Source organism: Montipora capricornis, chromosome 6 (assembly GCF_036669925.1).
Source record: "Montipora capricornis isolate CH-2021 chromosome 6, ASM3666992v2, whole genome shotgun sequence".
In the NCBI taxonomy this organism is placed as follows: domain Eukaryota; kingdom Metazoa; phylum Cnidaria; class Anthozoa; order Scleractinia; family Acroporidae; genus Montipora; species Montipora capricornis.
In genome coordinates, this window is record NC_090888.1 from 70,324,521 (window position 1) to 70,329,520 (window position 5,000).

A 5,000-nucleotide genomic window follows, 5' to 3' on the forward strand; every position below is an offset into this window, starting at 1 on the left:
AGTCAACATCGAAAAGATCCCATTTCCTTTACTAGGGTAAACATTGCCATTTACTTGATTACGTAATCGTGCACCTACCCTTTCTACCTTCCCCCCAACTCTCAAATATAGGCGTAATATTTGCGCGGTCGTAATTATTTTGTGATGATTCCATTTTGTTCGCGTTGTACTACTTGTACAGTGTTGGCGCAGTAACCCGCTATTTGGGTTCAGAGAAAAGTCGGTAAAGTCAATGTGGAAAACGAAATTTTTTTCATCACTGCTGTGTGCTCACAATGTCCTCAACACCTTAAAAACCTTAAAGTTGTCTATTTTGTTTTGTTATTTTTTTGTTTTTTTCGCAGAGGAAGGGAGAGAAATGCCCTAAAACGCATTCTGCACTTGCATCATATTTTTTTAAACTCGTTAGAGCTGTAGTTTCTCCGGTGGCCTCTCCGTTGCAGTTACATCCAGGGAACGCGCGCCATGTCGCCATTTATCACTTTCTATTATTTTTATGTTTCCTGCGTATGCGTAAAAAGAAAATTGAAATTGCCTGTGCACTGCAGAGCGCAGGCTGCTTTGTATTGCTTGTAATTGCTGTTATTAATGTGCATCAGTTTTCTAATAAACCTGAACTTGTAGCCTGCAAATACACCCGCCTCTCATCGCTAGCCACCGCTTGGGCCGATCAGCGATGAGAAGCGGCTGTATTCGCAGGCTACTGAACTTGAAGCAATCTTCGCTATGACCGAAATATGGAGTTGCACTTCCGGCTTGCAGTCGGCCAAGCATCAGCGTAAATGCCCGGAATATTCCGCAATTCCTACTTCCTCTGCAGCTGTTTTCTGATGCCATTCTTTTTTTTACCTTTTTCTAGTCCTTCGAAAGCGTGTTTTTCCTCACTGAACCCCTTTAAAGGGGGGAACACAAACTAGTTTTGGAAAAAGAGTTTTAAAAGAGCGGACTGAAGTAAATTTCGTCAAAGTGAAAGTTGATTTAAAAACTGGGAGATCGATCTTGGCTTTGACCTTGGTCATGAGTTATACGATCTGCTTGGCGTTAGTCATGCATCAGTTTAACGGGATATTCTGCACATAAATGATGCAGTTTCCACTTCCTCTGCGTCTGTTGCTATCGCCATTCCTTTTTATCTTCTTTGAGTCGTTCGAAGGACTTTATTTCTCATTGAATCTCTTCAAGGAAAGAGCTCAACAAAAGTTTTAAACGTCCAGAGTTTATAAAGGATCGGTAAGTGAATCTCAAGTCGTGTATTTTTTTTCTTAATACAAAACGAGGTTTTTTTTTTCTAATTGATCTACTAGATATGTAAGTGTTTACTGTAGTGTTTGCGAACTCATTTTTCTTTCAGATTTGCTGCTATCAAGTTATTCAACCACCGAAATGTTTCTATATCGTCATCTTGTTTGCCTTCTTCTCGCTTTGGTGGCTGTAAGTAATTCCAGGCTCTTGCCGGTGTAAAATGGATTTTCAACTTGTTGTATAATGGTATTTTTCTCTGTAGCACTAAAGTTTCAAAGTATCTTTGCGTGGCAAGAATTTCGCAGTTAGTCGTCTGAATAGGAAAGGGTGTGCATTTATGGAGCACCCGATTGTGATTTCAAGATCACTATGACATCATCCCCGTGCATAAAAAGTAGCTACATGCATCCGATATTTAATCCGAACTGTTAGAAGACTGTACAGGGTGTTAAAAAGAAGGAAAAGAGAACTGAGGGACGACTATCTAAAAGATACCTTGCCCTTGACATTGAAGACTATCGCAGTTACGAACTCTGCTTTGGCAGAAACGCCAAAAGGAATTCCTGAAAGTCTTTTAGGCCCATTTAAAGAGGATTCAATTAACCTCTTATTTGTTAAAAATTGTTGGATTTCTGAAAAAGGAGCAGAAAAGCTATAGGGTGCTTGATGATAGTTACGAGGAATTTTATGAATTCCTAAAAAAGGACTTAAAGATTTAAAAATCTTTCATGAAATCGCAAATTCAATGTAATAGTTGAAACCCGCAAGCTTCTTCTTTCCCCAAAATATGGCGACCTACTGGCTCGTTTTATGGGGCGATAGATTTCCTTATGTCTAAATAACCGGCGGTGTCCATCTTAATTCTGATATTTATTGCAATGTTTTTGCAGATTGATGCACTTGACAACGCCACAGCCAATTTGCGCACCAAAAGATCCTTGTCCACTCAAGATCTCGTTCTGGAACTGGTAAGTCTCAATACTTAATCTAATTAAACTTTGATCTTTTCGGCCAAGAGTTAATGAGCATTGTGTCTCAAGACAGTATTAACATTCTTAACTATCTAGCCAGAGTTAGTTGGAGGAGACTGATAAAGTCAAGACAACTAGACGCTACATAAAGCGTACACTGGGTTGCCTGTGGAAGGCACTGAATTGGGTGGTATTGAACTGCAGCGTTCCAGTGGGGGATCATTAAGACCATTTGAGGAGTCACCCACATGTCGCGCCAGGAGATGCCCTTTGGCTAACACGTTCACACGTTTAATTACTTTGTAATGTCCTGTCCCATTTTGAGGTCTTTTACTTTTGTAAGCTTTGGTAATAAATTCAGCTTAAAGATAACAAAACACGGTCTTGAGTAAAATTCACTCGTTTCTTTTTTACTGATAAATGGTCTGCAAAAAACTAACTGCAAATAGCTCTGACGGACGTTTTCCAGCATGTCTTGCAGTTGCACTATGCAAACGTTTATTGCAAACACTAAAAAAGAACTGAAGGTGTTGTTTCCGCTTCAAAATTCCTATTCTTGTTAGTCTAATCTGATGCCAACAGAAAAAGCCAAGCCAAAAGACAGATGAAGAAAAAAAATAACATACTTTTTATACATAACTCTGAATCGAATTCTCATCGAAAGATTAATGACAATCGATCTTAAAAACACGAAAATTTCTGCAGTCTCTGACTTTTATGAAAAACACGGAAGAAATTGATCACGTGCTAGGCAACGATAAAGGTGCACGTGATCACCTTGTGTCAACTGAATGAACTACCGGGAACACAGGTAGCCCAAGCTCAGTGTACAATTTTTATAGACTTTGTATGGGAAAATATACTTGAGCTTATAAATGCTAAAATAAGTTGTGAATGGAAATAAACTTCACTTATCTCTAAGCACAGTTGTTCTCGTCTTTTCTGTGCAATCGGAGGGCAAGTTGTGTCCGTTTTAGACGGGTTTATGGCTTACAAATATATACGATCTCGTTAGTTGTCATTTCCCCTCAACAACCAACGACATCGCAAAGATTCGTAAGCCACAAACCCGTCTAAGACGGACACACTTTGCCTTCCCATTGCCCAGAAAAGACGAGGACAACTGCACGTAGCGGTAAGTGAAGTTTATTTGTACATTTATAGCTTAATTTAGCATTTATAAGCTCAAAGTATATTTTCCCATTCAAAGTCTATAAATCGTACACCGCTCTTGGGCTGTCTGTGCGGGAAAGAATGTTAATCGTTCGTCATTTTCAGAGTAAAACAACGTACGTTTTAGCCAAGAAACGTTCGTCTTTGGATTTTTTAATTTTGTTGTAATATTTAACTGAATATTTACATTTCATCTGTCGGGTCAGGAAGCCTTCTCTTTCGGGTTCCCGAGAAACGTATCTATTTTGACTTCAGGGTGTACTTGCGGCCATTTAATTGAAAATCTAAGCATGTATGAGATACAAAAACAGACTTGCGAATTATGGTCAAATCACAATGTTGACAAGCACAAAAGCAGAAGAAATGGTTAAATAATTATGAAGTTTGTTACTATCTGAATGTTTCTGGGTTAGAGTACGGAGTAAAGGGATATTTTGTCAAGCAAATGAACAAACTTGCACTAGCAAGTCGTAGCAATAAACTGGATTAACCAGATAATTAGGGAAATATTGTTAGCTTCCCAAATAAACGTCATTTTACACTAGAATGACAAAATCATTTGACAGAGAGAAAAAGGTCCTGTCTCCCCGCGTATCACATTTCAACACACGTATGCAAATTTGTTAACTCATTTTCACCGCGTCCGGATTTCCGCGAAATTTTTCTTCTTTCAAATATTAACAAAAAAATTATTTCTCGTCAAACGTTGCATCTTTTTTGTTCAAATAGCCTCTAAAAAAAGAGTTTTTTAACGATTTATCCGTAGATATTTTTTCATAATTTAATATTCTCTGTCAAAATTTGAACAACAATCAAAACAAAAATAGCAACCCAAGCAACAAATTTACCTCTTCGTCGAATTGTCATGCTTAACACAGGAATTTTAAGTTATTGTGAAAAATCTTTCTCAATTCGTTAGCAATCATCCTTTCAAATTTCAGAGAAATCGACCGGTCCGCGAATATTTTACGAGTTTTTTTCAATAGGATGTCAAAAGGCCAAGTAGATGTTATGCATAATCGGGCGATGAAGTTGCCAATGTGACCCGTTATAAATATTTTTTCACAAAATGTTCCCGAATCGTTAAGTATCACCACAGAAGACAAGAACATCATTCTAAAAGCTTATTCTACGCAAAAAGCAGGTTCTGGAGGTAATTTTGAGAGTGGAAATCAAGGTTACGGCAGAGGGTAAATACAAACTCACGAGGCTTATATTTAATTAAGTTAACACATCAGAAAGACGCTAACCTCATTTTGACACGAAAATGCTTTACTATTGCCATAAAAATTATCCAGTTAAGCTCGCATATTACAAAACATGATGAATTCATAAAGGCCACCTTTTCCAGGGAAAATGTTTTTGAAACAAACAACATATTTGCTATTAGAGGCAAAACCCCCTTCCTATTTCATTACGTGCGTGAAGAGACGAAAATCAATCGTGTCAAATTGTAACAAAATTGCAACAAAATAAATTTCAGGTTCAAAGCGTTTCCACGAAGAACCTTTTTCTTGAATAATGAAGTACAAAATAGACGACAAGCTTTCTTTCAAGTAATTCTTGACTGTTACATTTCCAATTATCTGTGCAGAGTTGAGTACAAATAAAATT

At 37.7% G+C, this 5,000-nt stretch overlaps 1 pseudogene; it reads left to right on the top strand.

Annotated features, from left to right (window-relative positions):
* The first annotated feature begins 1,128 nt into the window (after positions 1-1,128).
* LOC138053360 (olfactomedin-like protein 2A) overlaps positions 1,129-5,000 on the top strand; it is a 17,680-nt pseudogene continuing 13,808 nt past the window's right edge.